This window comes from Dromaius novaehollandiae, chromosome 5 (genome assembly GCF_036370855.1).
Source record: "Dromaius novaehollandiae isolate bDroNov1 chromosome 5, bDroNov1.hap1, whole genome shotgun sequence".
NCBI lineage: Eukaryota > Metazoa > Chordata > Aves > Casuariiformes > Dromaiidae > Dromaius > Dromaius novaehollandiae.
This window is the reverse complement of record NC_088102.1, coordinates 62,602,378-62,621,542: the sequence shown is the minus strand read 5'-3', so window position 1 is coordinate 62,621,542 and position 19,165 is coordinate 62,602,378.

Below are 19,165 nucleotides of genomic sequence, written 5' to 3'. Positions count from 1 at the left end.
GAGTGTCCTTCCCGGAGAAAGGTGGCCACCTTGCAGTTGTGAATATGGGGTCACATGAATCCCACCAAGTGAAAAGCAACAAAAAAACTGTCTTTGCAGCACATTTATTCACTCAGGAAGTGGAAAAAAGAATACCAGCATCAGAAACCAGGTAAGATTCAGAAAGTTTCGGTCAACCTGGCAGCTGGGTTGAAAGAGCTAAAAGATTGCCTTGAAAAAGAAATGAAAATGGGGGTTCCTTGATAACATAGGAGATTTTGAACTGTCTGTGTGAAATAGTTCAAAATCTCCACTGTTTCTGCTCAGTGCAAGCCCTTGACATATGCTTTCGGTCCAGTCATCAGCATGAGCTAAACAGCACAACTAATATCAACGTCTGGAGAGCACAGCTTCTGGCTGAAATATCTGGAAGCAGATCTGCTTCTGCCCCTTTCAGGCGCTTTGCTTCCAGCAAAGAGAGCTCCTAAGAAAGTGGCAATTTTGCAGGCTTAGCTTGTAACCAGTACGTTTCTCATAGGATAGTCTGTTCTCACATGGCTGAAGACACACAAGGTGAAATAGAGATCTTTCACTGAGGAACTAATCATTGTTGACTAAGAAGGTTAATCATCCACAGTATGTTTCAGCACCAGTCTGTACATAATGTGGATGATAGAAAAGAGGAAGAGCTCATGACATTTAGGTATTGAGAAAAATCATTAATTTGGGAGCGAAATTAGCAATAATAAAAAGAAACAAGACACTTAAAGACTAGTGCTGGGAAAAGCTGATCACAAAATGAGCACGTAACTTCAGAGGCGTCCAGGAAGGCCTCTAGCTTTGTTTGGGAACTACTGGCAGTCTGGAAACCATAGTTTTCAGCTTATTAAAAACATTTGCCATATGATAACTCTGTATGTTGAGAATATGGCAAAACACGCCATTTCCCATCAGTCGGTTTTATCAAAGTGATAAGTTTGTGTAAGCTAAACCAGTGGATCAAGGACTGATGACACCATCTGATAATCTTCACTGACTTAAAGCTGCCAGATTGAAATTAAACATGAAGGTAATGCTGTGCTTCAAAGAGATCATTTACCTTTGGCCCTTTCAGCAGGGGAAACTTTTAGTGACAAAAAGAACAGTGAATTAATAGGTAACTAACCATCTACCAGACATACACAGATATTGAGAATCTGAGAAGGTTGTGTTGCTATTATGGAAAATCCACTTGTAGGTCCAGCAGTATTTCAGCAGTGCTGCAGAGAGGGAGAAGAGGAAGCTACTGTCATGGCCATCAGAGTGAATTTTAATATTTGCAGAGCTGAAGACCCTTGTGGTTAATGTCTACACTTTGGGGCCACTAGCAGCTAATGAATGCAGAGGAATTGAGTGGATAATAGCCAATTATGAAAAACTAAGTTCTTTGGAAAAAGCTCTTTGGACTGTCCTAGGAATTCCTGGCTCTATCGATGCGGTCAATTCGAACCGTGCTCCTTGCAGTAGCTCCCGACTAAGGAATCCTGGCAGATGCCTGTCTGCCTGTTTAGGAGAACAGAAACCCTTTGATTTTGCAATCTGTCTTGGGTAAAATCTCTGCATTGCTGATGTTCTCTCCAGGTAGGCTTATTGGGAAACTAATTTCAAACATTGCCCTAAGCATAAGAGAAAAGTATTGGCTGCTGAAGGGAATAAATATGCTCAAGGAAAAAGAAAAAGTCTATTGCCTCTCTTCTCTTCTTTGCAGACATTCAAGTGTTCCTCGTCTTTCATTGGTACAGTTGCAGGAAGAGACTGCCAAGTAACTGACCTCGGTGTGTATATCCCCTTAGAATACCCCAGGAAAAGGGATTTTTTGTTTTGCGGGTTTTTTTTTTTTTTTGTCTAAGAGAAAACTTGAAGCTTAAAGGAAACTTCTTGTAGATTCAGAAAAAAATCCTCTTAGATATTGGTAGAAGTCTTAACTGGTTATACTGGATTTATTTAAAACAAAATAGAATCCTGAGGCTATGTCATGATTTTAAAATGCAAGGGCAGTCTGAAGTTTTACAAATCTTAGCAATTCTATGAGAAAGCTCCTGTTAGGTGTGATATGAAAATCTCGTGGAGGAAATTAGATGTTTCTGATAAAAAGGAAAATCCTCACAAGACCAGAAGGGCCCCTATACATGACTTGTGCTTTGCTTAGACTGCAGTCAAAGAAAGTGGGTGCCAGTCTTATCCACAGGATTATTTCAGGAAGCAGTTTGACACTATGCACAGTGAGAAATGAACAGCCTGGACAACTACGTTCTAGTGAATTCATTTGCAGCATATTTGGAAGCTTGCATGCATCACAGGCAGGAAAAAGAAAGATTCAAATCCAAAGTATTATTGAGAGGCTGTGCAATTTTTGGATATCCATGAGGCCAGCATCTCTGCAGCATACCCACAGTCTGAGAGAATGGGGGAACTGCTCAGCTGGAGATGTATCTGGCTGGCTGACAGAGCAGCCAACATACCCGTACTCCAGCCCTGCAAAAATGGGAGTGGGACCAGGCTGAGCCAGGTGTGGTAGGGATGGAGCCCCGCTAGAACAGAGCACAAATGGCGATAATTCAGCTACAGCTCCCTCCCTGCACAAATGGTGGTAATTCAGAAGCAGCTTCCCCCCAGCAGAGAGAGAACAATTCCAAGAAGATTCGGTGAAAAGCAAAGCTTGTTTTTGACTGATAGTGGAAAAATACCCTAACAACAAGGCATGATAAATTTGAAAGTAATTACAATTGTATTCTAATTTGGAAGGGGAGGGGGAGTAGTGTAAAATGCATGGGCTAGGAGGTTACCTGGTAAGTGCAAATGAGGAAGGATTTCATCTTTTGGAAGTGGCCAAAATTCTGTAATTTGAGGAAACAGTAAGAAACTGTTTAGTTGAATCAAGAAGAGCCTTCCCCCAATCCATTTCACTTTGCAAAAAGACAAGGTTTGCTTGGCGTAGCTGGGCATGGAGGGGAGTTTCAGCCCTGCTTGAGAGAAAAACGCATCTGACCAGCTACTTGCCTTGCCTGCCTGTGAGCAGCCCTACACAAGGCTCACGTGCCACTGTCCCCTTTGCTTTTGCAAGAGGCATCTGAGGCAGAAAAGACCCTTCCACTGAGCCCAGGCCCTGTTTTCTGCCCCAGGCAAAGGGGTAGCTCATCTGAGCTCCCACACCAAGAAGATGAGGCTGGGAAGAGCCCGAGAGGTTCTTCTTAGAGGTCCTCCAAGGCCTGGATCACTGGCCAAGCAGCCAGAGGACCAAGAAAATTCATGGAAAAGCTGGTGTTGGGGCAGAGAAGTGGGGATCCAGGCAAATGTAAAAGCTGGGCAGCAGAACTAATGCCAAGCCTAGGGACGGGGAGGTGCAGCTGGATTTGACGAGGTCCTTCAGCAGCAGCCAAAATCACCACTTAATAAATCGGTAGGCTAGTCAACACTAATTATGAGAGGGTTGCTCAAGAAAGGCTGAGGAAGCAGGCTCAAAATACAACAGAGTTCCCTTTCAGATGAAAAACGGTAGAATCTTCTTTACTTTTAAAATCCCATAATCTGGAAGTGCCTGATTCTGGGTTACTGACTGTTTGGGGCGTTAGGGTAAGTAATATAGCACCATTTCTTGTTGTGCAAGTCATGATGCATTTAGGGAACTTATGTTTTGTAAAGAAACACCAGACTGCTGGAGCACCTAGCTATTCTCACTATCTCCTCTTGACAGAAACAGCCTACAATGCTCCAAACATCACATCCATTTTTGTTCTTCGGCCAAATCCTTTGATAATGCAGAGTCATGCAGCCATTTATAACATTAAAACCAGATGTTTTAAAAGCTCTTTTAATTCTTTAAATTTGGGGTGAGGGGGGTGTTCTACTTAACCTCTTGCTCATGAAAAGTTTCCTTCATCCCAAGGTGAGAAATTTGGAAGCACAACTTCTGTTTCTCCAGAAGATGGCAGTGCCACTACAGAAAACAGCCAAGCAGCTCTGCTCCTAAGGTGACTGTTCTATAATTTGCCAGCTCAGAACTCATATATAACAAGTTTTGATTTTTTTTTTAATAGATGATCAGATAATTATACTTCAATGACTGTCAAAAGCAATAATGATAGCACTCATTACAACTTTAAAGTGTGCCTGGTCTCCCAAGGGCTCACAACAAACGTTAATTCATCTGAATGGAAACAGGAGACATAATTAGGCAGTAACTCATTTCTATCACATATAGTGTATGCTATAATTAATTTTTGCTACACGTGTTCTCACTAGCTGCTGAGCTGTCCTCCTAACACCCATCTCATATGCACCTATCTGGGGTAAATACAGGTGTTGCAATACTTGCCGTGCCAGGTAAGTAGCTGTTAAACACTGAATTCAGTCCGAGGGACTGGAATAGCACTTCTGGCAGCACTTGGAGGATCTGAAGAATAAAGCAGGCAAATAGATGTATTGAAAATTAATAAGGAATACAGCACTGCACCAGATGCAGTAGTATGCTAACTACTTTGCTAAATAGATTGCAATATGCTAACTAGACCGTCTAAAATACATTCAGCCTGCTTTCACGAACTGTGTGAGCTGATGCTTTTAATTTTCAGGTTGAGCTTGATTTCTGATTATTTTTGTCACATAGTATTTCAAGGATTTTGTGTTATGATTACATATGATTTACTAAAAATAACAGATCAATGAAAAGATGCAGAACTTACTGTGCTTCTCTTTCCATTCATTTATTATATTTTTATAAGTTTTTCATTACAAAAAAGGCTCTATTCACACTAAAAAGGCTACCTACCAGTTCTGTGAGAAGAAGGCAAGCAAAGAGTTATCCTACACCCTGCTAACATATTCACATAAAACTCATCCAATTTTGTTAAGACCTTTTGTAGAGAATCAAAAGTTAGTGAAGATTGTATTGTAATTCCTTTTCCTGACCTGAAAGTCACGCAGCTGGATTCAAGTAGGCCAGAAATGTGTGCTTTACAGAAACACCCTGTGTTTTTTTTTTCAAGCTCTGAAAGTTTATACCGCTGACCCTGCCCTCCATACCAACAGCTGAGTCTCTAGTAGGAACTCATGGCAGAAGACAATTTGTCGCAACGATCAGATAGTCAGCTGAAGGAAAGCTACCTGGTTTTGTCAATGGCAGCCTATATGTTTTCCTTGTAATGGTGCAAAAGTTACATATTGCTCACTAGGTCTTGAAGATTCTAGTTTTGTGGGACACCATCAAAATATAAATATCCCAGAGGTAAATAGTATGCTACTTGATCCAACAGCACCTTTTGAAGTTGGTGCAGAAATGTTCATTAGCATCAGTGAGATTCAGATCAGAGGCTTACTTCCTTAGTCAGAGGTAATATAATGGAATTGTCTGGTCAACAGAGAAGCAACCATGAAGAGTGCAGAACCTTGAACTATATATCAGCTAAGAGCAGGTAAGCATGAAGGAAAAGCTGTATTTTTTACAAGCGCTCTTGGCTGTGGAAACTTTGTGTTGAGAAACCTTCATGCATTTTGTCAACACTGCAAGCATGAACGTCGTATCATTCGCATCCCTCCTGGATGGGGCTAAATCCCGCTCCGTACTACACAGGAACATGTTGCACACCCCCCCCCCCCCCAAATTTCTCTGGCTAGTGCTGGTATAAAGGGACTGTTAGCTGTTGAACCAGGAGGTACTGTGGTGAAAAATTCAGATACTATTTACCGTTGCAATACATTTGCAGCTCTTGTGATAATGCAGCTTTTCTGGAGAAAACAGCTATCCCATACGAACAAGAAATTACCTTGAAAATGTTTAAAATTCAAAATCAAGTAAGAAAAGAATTAAGAAATGTAACAGAAGGGAATATGATAAAATGGTACTATGTAATCACCTTTTTCTTACAAGGATGACTGTATCTGATCTTGACCCGAATTTTGAATAAGGTATGAGAAGGAAATACGAGTATAGCATAATAACATTTTGTATCTCAGTTATTTTTAATTCTCCATATTGAAGACAATGGCAAAGTAACTGGTGATGAAGCTTTGCATACATACGTGGTAGAAATATCAGAAAATTAATACATATTGTGGAGAAAGTTCTCATTATTTATGCCTTTCAATTTATTGCGTGGACTTAGTATATGACAAAATACATAATTAAGATATTTAAATGATGACATTACAAATTGTAGTCCAATATAACTTTCGAATGTAACTTTCCAAATTTTAGGTTGTGTGTTGTACAAGTAGAACAGGTCAACACTGAGATGTAATCAAAACCTGTGACTAATGATACCCATCATGTTAAGAAAAATAAAAAAAAACCCATACCAATTTCTGATCAAGCTAGCTGGGCAGCACTCAGGCCAGCCTCGTGGAGACTGTCACGTGCCGCTGCACTGGTGGATACGGAAACAACTGAGCAGATCTGGAAAACTGCAAGTGAATAGAGCTACCCTGATGTACAGCCACTAAGGATTTAATTCAGCGCTTGTATGAAATGCTGTCATTTAATGCAAGCAACACCAAAAACAACTGCCATGCATCGTATTGTTCAAAGATGTCACTCTCTCCATGTGAGCAACAACACACTAACGCCAGCGCCCGTTTTAGTGAGATAACTAAATAGGCCCAGTATGTGTGAGATCTGAGGTGCTGGAACTGGCAAAAACGAGCAGAACCGGTGCATTTCTGTTACACCGGAGGAACAGCAGACTGTCAGGAGGAAACAGTTCTTAGGCAAACACCTGACAAGACCGTAAACCTGCAACAGGATCATGTAGGAAAAAAAGAAAAAACCCAGACTGATGCAGCTGGAAGTAAACTAGAAGAATAAAACAAGTAGGGTGTTAGTAGTCATCTGTCATCTCCAAGACAATTTTCAGAAGCCAAGCCCTGTGCCTATGGAGGTACATGCACATCCCACAGCAGCTCAAGTGGAGCCTACACTAGAGTATGATTCAAATGACATTCTTTTCATGCACAAAAGGAGTGGATGGCCCCCGTGTCCGTGGAGCACCTACACCTCGATGCAGTGCAGACCCTGGGAATCGAAGCCAGGTAGGAGTAATCAACAAAAAACAAGAAGTTCAAAGAGCAGAACATTAACCACAACCACTGGGGATTTGTTATTTCTGGGTCAGTTACTTACTTTCCATGTGTCTTTACTTAAGTCATTCAGCCTCTGTGTGTCTTTTTTCTGCTTGGTTGGGCTCCTTCAATTGCTAGCAGGACTTCAGTTATGGACTGTATTTATATGTTTAGAGCTTGGCTGAGGCCTCTGGGCATGACAACATTGCTGCCGCTGATTGATTGTTCCCACATGAGGAAAGGCACAACGGAGACACTCGTGTGTCTTGCTGTAGCTGGTCCTGTGCTCGGAGACTGTGACAGTAGGAGACCCACTCAAAGAGGGGGACAAGGGGGCTGGGACCTGCATATGGATGAAGGAAGAATCAAGGGCTTGGCAAAAAAAGGGTAGAAATGGTAGCTTATGACTTTCAATGCTAAAGGCTGAGAAGACGCTCTAGTGTAAATAATCCTTGGATGTGCAGCTGTAAGGACAGTTAATACAGAGTTCCCATTAAAAAAATCTCTCAGGAGATCCTGTAACATTAAGTAAAATTAGCCCAAAGGCCCAAATTCTACCTTCAAATCAGGCATCGTTCAGTGAAATTAAAAAGCCCCTAGATGAGTGCAAGATCAGATTCAAAGAACACGCTGATGAAGTCTAAGTCTGTTAGATGGGTGACTCAGACACGAGGAGGGTGTTGATGAAGCCAGGAAACAAAAACAACTTACTGGGAGCAGACCAGCAAAAACTCATACAAGGGGAGAGCAACCACACCAGTCCTGCACTGCAGATAAATACGCCCTGGTGATGATAGCTCCCTGGGAAGCCTTTCCAGAAGGTTTATATTATATTTTTTATATATGCACATATAAATGCAAACATGTATGTATGTATGCATGTCTGCATGGCCTGCAGCCTCTGGTCAGCTCCTCACCTTGGCCAAGATAGCAACTGCCTTCCAAGTATGCAGTTTTGCTCATGTACAGAATTATACTTCGACAGTTACATCCCCAAAGTTTAGTTAGCCGATCCCGTGAGGACAAAGCCATGTGCCGGCGTTGCATGGACATGCTGTGTGCAACGGGCTGTGTGACCATGAAAAGGCTGGGCACCTTCGGGTGAAGGGCCTCCTTCATGCAGAGAGAGCTGGGCTGGTTGGGGTTATAGAATGACACATCAGTGGAAAACATCTACTGTGTGCAGATCACATGTCTCGTAACTTCTTATGACAAAAAATTGATGTAGCTACAAAAATTAGCACTCTCAATTTTACATTAAGTGTTCTTTTAAAAAGAGTTATTAATTAGTATGTGCTGATACTGCAAGTTTTCATTACTTTCACCAGTCATCCGTGTTATATATTTAGACTGTGTAGGAGATCATTACATTATGCAACAGCTTTTTTTTTAGATTATTATGAATACAGTAATGAGGCATTTTAGGATCCTTTCCTTGTGCTGATTATTGAAAAATATTTGGTGGAATTGGTGCCAAACAGGGATCATGAGATCTGTTAACCATAACTTTGGACTGTTCCAGTTACTCCAACTTACCAGCAAAACTTTTTATTCAGATGATTATTGTGCACATTTTGCAAACGTTTGGCATTGTCGAGTACTTTGCACCTGCAAATAATTCCCCGGGAGTGCTTGGCATTGCTACCATGACTTGGTGCTCAGCAGCGTCTGTGTTGGTCCATTAAGTCCTGGAGACGTTTATTATGAAGCTAAATTTTATTCAACCATATCTCACAATGAGTAGAAAGTATAATATAAATATTAGAGCTACACTTGGTAGAAACAGTAAACAATACACTGCTTACTAGCACAGATATGAATGTTGTTTAATTTGTGTCTGAAATAATTGCACAGGGGAGACTTCATTACACTGATACAAAGTACAACGTAGGCAAACGTTTCCTCTCTGATACTTAAGAGTATTTCTCTACCGAAGGTACATTTTTTGGCTTAGAAAGACTAAAAATGAGCACCTTATATTTTTAGTAACTGATTAGGCCTCTGATAGTGTATAAGGCAGATGAGCAATTGAAAATATTTATGTACTTTCAGACAGTATCTTGAGCAAGTCTTTAGGTGCAGATCCTTAAGTTAAGTACATGTCCGACTCCTAAGAAAAACTGAAATCAGTGGGACATTCTCGTGTACGTTTCAGTCACTGGAAATGCTTTCACCAGCTGAGGGTAGGTGCCACAATGCTTTGAGGACCAGAGCCTTAAGGCAAGATTTTAAAAGATATTGGCATGCCTAACTCTTTTAAAAAGCAGCCCAGGAGCAGTGCCAGCGTAACCCTTTTAAGCCATCTGGCACCCACCCTATGGGCCCCGCCGCGGAAGGACATTCATGGATGGCCTGTCCTGCTTCTCTTGGATCCGCTCTGCAAGGCTGCGCCTGCGTTTCGGGCAGCCAGGCGCCGAGTGCACGCGTGGACCAGAGCCGAGCTGGTGCACTGGCACTCAGTAAGCTGCAGTGATTCAATTACGAGCCAGGGCTCTTAAATCTTACCGAAAGTCAATAGGATTTAGGCTACAAAGGATTATGTGTTTGAAGGCATTCAGGTGCCTAAATGTCACTACAAGGGTGGTGAGGGCTAAGGACATTGTGCCTGCACATTAATCTGGCCCGCTGCACTGGTAGATAGTCCAAGACATGCTGCAGCTTCTCAAGGAGTGCATCTATAAACATCCATCATCAGCGAAGGACAGTTTATAGATTGAAAGAGAGGATAATGGGAGGATGGTAATTTAAATCATAATACTTAATTGGACGTAAGGATTCCTAACATCCTCTTACTTTCCTAATTGCTAATATACTTAACACTGATTTTTATCAATAGTCCATGATACAAAAAATTACTTGATATCAGCTCATTAGTTAATTAATTTTGGGAGGGGATACCCAATGAAGCCAAAAGTAGATTGAAGACCCAAACTTCTCCTTGAGTAAAAGGAGGAGCTCTGCTTTTGGTGCAGTGGTGCTAATTCCACCTGGCCTGCATGTTTTTCAAGTTATTTCCAGCAATGCAGCTTTGCGAAGTACAAAGAAGAAGTAAATTACCAGGACCGGCCCTTCTTTTCAACTTTTGAGAGTTTATCTTTAGGATAAGGAAGCTTCAGGGTTAACCACATGCAGCTCAGCACTACCCTTACTTCAGCCTGTTTAAGGAAAAATCCACAAGGTATTAGAGAACTATTGCAGAATAAGAGAAACTACAGAATTAAAATAAATATATATGTCAGTTTTTCAAAGACTCTCTACATAGATGAACAAGAATATTAAGAAATGGCATATACAGTTAGTTTTTCTATGAGAATGAATCTGTGCTAAATCAGAAGAGACAAATATTAGTTACAATATCCAAACAAGCACTCTGAAATGTTTTTAGTGAATGCTTTTTGTACGCCTTTTCTGGTGAGAATGAAACACCATATACTTTTTTTACATTATACAAGAGTTAGGGGAACTGAATGTTTTTGGTTACCCAACCCAACAAACAAAAGTATTTCAAGCCAGCTCGTTTTACTTCTAAACTATCATGGCTGGAAAGGGATACATAGCCAGTTAATGCAGCTCAACTGATGTGCAGTAACACACTAAGTGATGGTCTGTCCATACCTTAAGGTCACCTCGTTTATTTACAAGTAAGGCTATGTAGGATCGGTCCTTAGTTGGGTTTTTTTTTTCTTTTTCTTCTTTTATTGCTAATTTAAGAGGGGAGCAGGAAGTGCAAGAACGCGTGTCCCAATTCATCGTTTTCCCAACGCACTGATCTTTCCTTTACTGTCCATTGAGCCAAAATTTAATCTACTTTCTAATAATGTCATCTACTGAGCGAAATGATCACACTTTCTTCCAAATACTGGCAAGTGAATCGTTTCATTTTTCTCATCTACAGACTCCACATATGTGACTTTTGATGGGATGGAAACCTCTCCGTCTGGCTCTTTCTTGGTCTTTTTGCTTTCACCTTCTGCACATCATGTATGAAAGTGCCTTTACCACTGGAGAAAATTCAATCACCCCACTGGAGGTAAGTAATATAAACTTTAGATGAGCAGCGTTTATGCTTATTATCTACAGAGAAACCCAGACTCCAGGTTTTACTTCATGCTAATTGTCCTTCTGGAGGGAAGAGCACCAGTTTTTTTAGCCTAATTTTCTTTCCCCCATCTATACAGATGGTCTATAGGTAGTGTTACGTGACAGTGCTTTCCTCCTCTTGAAGACAAAAGTGATGACTTTTTTTGCAGCCCCAAACTATGTTACAAATGTCATCATTTGTCCCAGTTCTCCCCACAACCTACACTTACCCCTCTAGCTTCATGTGGTGTTTTATTATTAAACAGCATATTTTCCATGATGGAAAAAGGGGGTTGGGGGGGAGTACCAAACAAACTCCAGTGGCTGTATTCAAAGTGTAATGCTTCTTATCACAAATAATTTTAAAAATGCAAGAACCCCAATTTGCAGCTAGGAGGCCCACTTGAGGGATCAGTTAAAATTTACTCCTTTATACACATGCCAACTTTGACTTCAAAAAGACTTTATTCCCAAGGATAAACAACCCAATATTTGTGTAATATAATTAAGTGAAGGCATCTTTAAATGTCATACCAGCTTGTGCCATGCTTTAAATTGTTATGCATCAACAGAATTTAACGAGATGGCCAAGGATCCTGCTTCCTGCGTGAATGCGATAAGCCACAAATACTGTATAGCTCTTTAATAGATTGCCAAAATAAAGCATTTTGTATGCAAATTATTCATGGAGTGGCAAAGCTAATATAGTGCCAAAATTACGCCCACTGGTCCTCTGCAATTAGTAGTTAAGTTGAAGTATCTTCAAACTGCAGAATTTCTTTCAGTGTCTCCCAATACTTGAAACATCTTTTCATTTATGAAAATATGAAATAGCAGCTTTTATTTTCTCTTTAAGGTTTAGGGTATGTGCGTGCTATAGCAGAGAGGTGGCAAATGGGATCTAATCAGAATAATTGCACATAGACTGCACAGGAAATAAATATAAAAGTCCAGTGACTTGCAAGAAAGTTGAAGGAGAAAGAAAAGAATTGATTTCCCCCTCCCCAGCCCATGTTCTCCCCCCCCCCCCCCCCCCCGCCAAATATGTGAGCCTTATGAATTCAGGATGAAAAAACTAACTAAACACAAAAAAGTCTATACTTAACAACAACAAAGAATAAAATAGAAAATGTAAGCAGCTGGATTGCAGTGCCATGTACTTTTTAGCCTCTTTCAGATACCTCCCAGGCCAAGAAATACCTGTATACTCCTAACACTTCTAGCAGAAAACTTGTTTGGTGGCTACTAGATAGAGAAGCCACCGCTACAAAAGCCAACATGTGTAAATCGTTTACCCCACAGCTTAACTGGCAAGAAATCACCCAAACTGTTCTTTTTCAGCAGACTCGGAGACAAACCACCCATATTCAAGGGTTTCTAATATAAAGTTAAGTACACAAATGACTGACAAGGACAAAGCACGCTATGTGGAAATATTTGCAAAATTCTCACTTTTAATTTTTAAATATATATATTCTCCCCTGAATATCAGTATTCTCCCCTGAATATCAGCAGAGAGGTGAAAAATATTGCAATAAAGAGAAAGAGGGAAAGAAGAAAAGAAAAAGGATTTCCCAGATTCCAAATTTTCAGTGAAAAACCTCTTTTCCTTAGTCTTCAGCTGTCTGAGATCCTCTCTCACACAAACTTAGGGCAGATAAGGGAGCAGTGGAAAGGAGAAAAAGGAGAATTGCTCCTTAGTGGAGAAATGGTTGGGAAAAATTTTAACAGTAAGGTAGGAGATTGCTAAGTATTGGGGCAACTTTTACCTTCTTTGGTGTCATTTATAATACTGAGGAGAAATTAAGCATGATGAAAAACTAGACAAGCAGGTAGTTCCTGTAGATCATGTTCATTTTCTGTAGTGTTAATGCCAACTGTATTTTTCATTTACAATCTAATCATCAGAAAGGTATAGTACATGTCAAGGGCCTGTGACAATGATTTAAGGAGTCTATGTCAAACTGCTTGGACCTAAATGGCCTTTCTAAACTAACCTGGAGGATTTACTACCAGCTAAACAAAAAATGCAATTTTGATCACAAACTATTTTCTGAAATTTTGTGGGATGCCATAAACAACTGCATTCAGTCCAGCAAACTCCAAAAGTTGTAATTACGGTCTACAGCTTTTCAGTAAGGGAAGGGGGGACGCGGGGTGGGGACCCAAACCCAACCGCCGCCACTTGCCTGCTTGGCTATTAAGGGGAGAGCTGGGCAACAGGTCTTACGGCAGAAAGCCGTGGTTCCTTGGAAAATAAGCTGAAAGCAACTACACCTTTTAGGTGGATGCAGATCTTGCATTTGGAATAAGAGATGTGTTACCGCAGTGTATCTGCCAGACAAAATTCGGGTGACGGTGCCGGGACCGCATTGCCCATGTCTCAGGCCGGCTGGCAAATAAAGCCCGCGCTGCCGGCACGGCACGAGGGACTGTGCTGGTCGGGGGCTGCACTGAGGAGTTGTGGTCGATTTTGTCAAAAGCGGGGGAAAAAAGAAAAAAAAAAAAAAAGCAGCCAATGAAAATCAATGTGCTGATGCTCCACTGCTTTAAATACCAGCAGAGCAAACAAACAGCCCTAAACAATACGGCAGCAGCCATATATCAATTACGCTGAATGCTGGCGCGTTTTCGCTTCCCAGGCTGCAGCGGGCGCAGGCAGAGCGGCGCGCGGCGGCTGCGGGGCCACGATAATGGGCCGCTATTGTTGTGCCATGGCTGGCGGCCCGATAAGGCTGCTGCGCCGCGGCGATAGTGGCAGCGGGCAGGCTCGGCACCGCGGTGCCCGCGTTTCTGGGGTCTCAGGGAAGGGGTCTATTAAGCCCACTGACCCCAATTGAATATTAATTAGCTAATTAACAGATTTATTGTTCCACGCGGTTTCTGGAGAGGCAATTTTTTTTCAAGTGCCATTATTTTTTTAAATTATTTTTCGCATTGTGTATAATTGAATCTTCGCAGCTGCCAGCATCTTCTGCATGATTTGGCAAAAAGAGGCAGAAAAAGCACTTATAGCTTTTTCTTTTTCTTTTTTTTTTTATTTTAAACCAAAATGCTTCCAGTCACTTCAGTTAGTGTTTGAGGGTGGGGGAAGGAAGGGAATCGGAAAGAGGCAGCTGATTTATGTCATATTCTACAGATGTATTTATTTTTTAAGGCGTAACTTAAAAATGTCCACACTTTCTTCCCCCCCCCCCCAGTATGATTCACCGGTCTATTTTTTAGCCTGAGGTTACTATACAACGCACTATTATTCCCAGGAAAGAAGGTGAAGTCTGTTTCCCACCTTTCTTTATACATCCTTCTAAATATTACACATCTTTCCTCTATTCTTATCTATTTATTCTCAGTCTTTTCCACTACGTAACCACTCTCCGCACCGGCACAGATGCAGAGGACTTTCCACCGCGCTCAGGCGAGCCGGTGCCTGTCCGTCCTGTTGGAGGTTTGCTTTCACGAAGCAGCATGGGATTATTTCTTTGGCAATTTTTTTGTCCCCCCAGGTTAATCCTGTGAAAGCAAAGTATTCTTCTAAATGCTGGCATATTGGTAAGGAGAGGCAAGCTGCTATTTTACCATATGGACAATTTCTGGCCATTTCAAATAAATGTATCTGGACCCGCTATTGTAGGAGCTTCGCCATTAACTGGATGGCAGGTCGTGGCAGCCTGGCCACACGGCGCTGTTGTCAGGGCAGGGGCTTCCCTGCACCTTTCTTGCGTATCGTCTCCTGTATCTTACTTTTCCCTAAAGAACTGGGCTGCCTCCTAAGTAAACTTTTGTTACTTTTGCTAATACTGTCCAAAGTAACACAGAAAGTCTTTAAAGTTCCTAGACCAAAAATCAAGACATGCTTATAATTTTATAGCATTCAGTGGAAAATATGAACAGAGAGCACCGCTGTCCCATTAAAGGCAGAAAAGACAGAAATAACAGTGCACTAGAGAACAGAAAACATGATGAGACAGTACATGCAGGTTTTCTAAGTCCATACATCTGAACTTAAAACTAGTTCTTGTTTCTAAATCCGGGATTTGCCTAATTTATTGTGGCAAATGTGGCTCAGAACTGAGGCCTGTGTCTTCCAACAGTGACTTCTTTTAGGATGCAGATGTTCCTATCCAAGCTAAATCAGGGCGTTCATACTGGTTTCCTGCTGGAACAGTTGTTTATTTTGTATTCTTTTTCTTTTTAATCAAACTGCAAATATCCAGTGAAATAATTCACTGTGAAGCACATGTAGCTTCATAAATTCTACAGCTGACAGTAATGTCTGGAAACCTGTAAAACAATTCGTAGACGACTTGGGCCAATTTCTGGATTTACAGACAACACTATGCTACAAAGTTAAGACACAACCCATTGAACATGTCTTTTGACCTTTACAGGTAACACTGGCCCAGATTACACCGTGACTTAAAAAAACAAAATCAAACCCAAATGAGCACATTTCTGAGAAGAGCTGCAGGAGGCAGAGCTGGGCAGACCCTGCTGACATTTGGGCCCAACTGGCTGTTGTATCAGTCTTTGAGAGCAGACCTGTTTGTGTCCGGATGTTTTTGTCCATCACAGAGACATAGCTGAACTGAAAAATTGGTTATAGGTCCAATATTCACAATGTTTTGCCTGGGATCTACCTCAGATACTACAGTAGGACACCTGCTACCTAGACAAGACTTCAAGAAGCCTGTTAAGTGGCTTCCTTTGCAAGACTGGCCAAAGTGAATCAAGACATTTTAAGGAAGCACTACTATCGTAAACTGATTTTAATTGCTATTTCTGTCTCTTTTTCACAGCTATATCCTGTCCTTCTGAAATATGCTAGTCAGAAAGCTAGTGTTGAAACCACATGCTCATTTATTCAGAAAGATGAAAAATTACATGGATTCCAAATTAAAAAAAAACAAACCCACCCAGAAATGTGATTTATATTTAAATATAAAAGATAGGGAAGGAGAAACGTAAGGATTGCAGGAGGATTATGGAGATATGTGAACTGTGTCAGTAAGGACCCTGGACTAGACTCATCAAAAGGTTGGTGGATATTATTTCATATTGACTTTGACCTTCTACTCTAATGTAATTACTAGGAACAATTTAAATAACTTTCTTTTTTTCCAGAAAAAAAAGAAAGCATTTTACTTTGCTTATAACTGGAAAACAAAATGTTTGATTAGGGTCATCTTGACATCCATTAGTGTGATAAATGAAGTGGGATTCAAGGCTGCTCCATTATCAAGGTTCATTTTCGTTGTTCAGATCTGGTTCCCTCTCTCCCCCCCCACCTCGCACGCGCTCTCTCTCTCTCTCTCTCTCCCCCCCCCCTTTATTTTTTTTATTTTTTTTTTAAATAACATGGCCTCAGACTCAAGGCTGATTACAATAATTACATTTTCTACCCATAATAGTACAAATGATTCAAAGAGTTATTCAGCATGTTTCAATGTCAGCACTTAGATAAATGCCCGTTCTTTCATGGGGATTTCATTTTTTATGCAGAAGGTTAGTTAGGAGCCGCACTAACGGGAGAGCTGTCAGAAGGCAGCGAATTTACGTGCCCGGGAACTACAGTCACAATTGTCTGGAGTGCCGCATGGCAACAACGCTGAATGGGACATGGGATAATTTATAACTACCCCCCAATACAAGAAGAACAATTATATTGTGTGCAGTATAAAATGGCCATTATTTAGCTCAATTTTTAAAAATTATTTGAACAAAATGCCTATCCTTTGCAGGGCTATTTTATTCTTGGTGCTAATTAGATGCCCTAGGAATACAGGATATATAAATTTCAGCCAGCAAATATATTTATGGAATTTTAATTTGCTTCTTGTATACTTCTGCCATAAACCTTATAAGCCTTCTTCAGAAGGTTTTTCATCTCAAAGGTTAAAAAAAAGAAAAAGAGAGAGAGAGAGAAAAGTAGACTGCAGTAGTTGTACGCAGGGTAGCTGCCATCTCCCTGATGAGCGGGAAGGCTCCAGCTGCACGTCTCTCCTCGGATACTGTAAAATAAATTGAATCGTCTCGCAGCAAAGGGAGGAGTGGTGGCCCTGGGGCACCTCGGGCCGCCCCGTCTGGGGCCAGGGTCCGGCTTTGCCCCCGGCCCACCACCACCACGGGAAGTCGCCCCACACGCGGACACAGGCGTGTCGGGTTCGGGTCTCGCGGGAAAGCCTTCGACGCTGCCTGTCCCACTATGCGAGGAAGGCCGGAGGTTTTTTTGGCTACAACCTTTCGAGCAAAACCCTCCAGGCAGAAGGACCTCTTCTCTCGGAGAAAATACGGCTCTGGCTTGTGAGGAGCATGTTGCAAACAGAGACGAGTCTGAACACAGGAGAATATTATTGCTGTGTCCTGGGAGGGAGGGAGCACGCTTGACGTGTTTGTGTGTATGCAAGCTGAAGGCTGAAGCTGTGACTATTTTGCTGAAACCTTGTGTTTGAATACATGTATAACAGCAAGCAGAGGGTGAGTCTGAAGCACCTGCAACTTAGCTTTTTGCCTAGTAACTTTTGTGCAAGAGTTGCTGGTAACGTTCTAGGTATCAGTGGCTACATTATATGTAATTACACAAGAAATGGTACAGTTCCCCCTTCTCTGCGAGCTGGCTGGGGTGATTGGCACCTACCTACAGGTGTGCGTAAGGGTGCCCGCAGTAAGTCTGCTTGCTGTAGCACCTTCTGCCTGTAGGATTTTCTCCCAGCCTTTCAGGGATGAACAAAACCCATCATTGAGTAAGTCAGGTTTCACCAGTTTTTGCATAATTTCCACATAAACCTTGAAATTCAGCTACAAACAGGACAGAGACGGGCCGATGTTAGAAAGCTCACACTTGCTAGGAGCGGCCAGCTTGAGAGATAGTTGAAAGTTACCATTTGCTAATTTTTACAGAAAATAAGCGCTGCTGTTGTGAATATGAGCTTTCAATTAGAGTTAAAATTAAGCTTTCTTCTCTTGAATAAGACCTTAAGTTACCAAAAGCATGTTAATCTAATCTAGCTGCATAAGAATTCGTAGCTCATGCCAGCATACAGCTCAGCAACACAACCGTGCACCAGCCCTTGCCTTCAAACGGAGGCGGCTTGGACACCCCTAACAGAGCAACAGCGCCAAGCTGCGGCACTCGGCGCGGCGCTGGGTATGTCGGGAATGGCGAGGAGCCACCGGCCCCGTGGCCAGCTCCCGGTGATGCTCGGCCCCAGCCGCCTCCAGCGCTGCTGCAAGCACGCGGGCACACAGCTGACGCCGTGCCAAAAAGGCTGTGGGCAATCGCACCGTCATCGCGCCAGCCGAAGCAGCAGCGGTGCTGCCGGGGCTCTGCTCGGGCAGGAGGGCCGGGACGAAGCCCCGAGAGCAGTGCTTGCGGCGGCGGCCTGCCCGTGCTACGGCAAGGAGCTGCTCTCGCGGCACCCACCTTTTCTTCAGCTGTCCAAGGGTACGGCTGGGGGAGAGAGAGAGAGAGAGACCGCGCCTAGTGCAGTTAATTTATATCTCCATTTAAATAAAACCCTCTTGTAGCCGGAGCTTGGGAGGAGGCAGAGCCACTTGGCAAACAAAATTACATTAAGTGCACTCCACTAGAAATGTTTATACTTTGTCCCTGAGAAATGTTTATGCTGGAGTACAGTATTTAACTTATCAATCTGAAAATGAATGGCGAGGAGGAGAGTACGGAGGTTTTCTTGTTTCAGAAACATTTGTTAAGTGCCTTTCACTTACGGCGAAGCCAAAGTCAGCGAGAAGGTGTCTTTGCCGAGAGGATTTGGCCGTAGCCAGAGCAGGGATGTGCTGGCGGGGGCCCTCGTGAGTACATGCCCCAAAACTGAGTGCAGCTTTGGGGAAACTTCTCTGTTTCTGACTAAACGCCTTTCTTCTCGCGGTGCTGGCTTGGCCACAGGAGATGAAAATTACATTATATCGGCCGGGCCAGGGCTTTGGGAAATGCACATTCGCTGGTACAATATCAGGTGTTTCAAAGGCTTCCCTGACCAGCCTTCCTCCACACCTG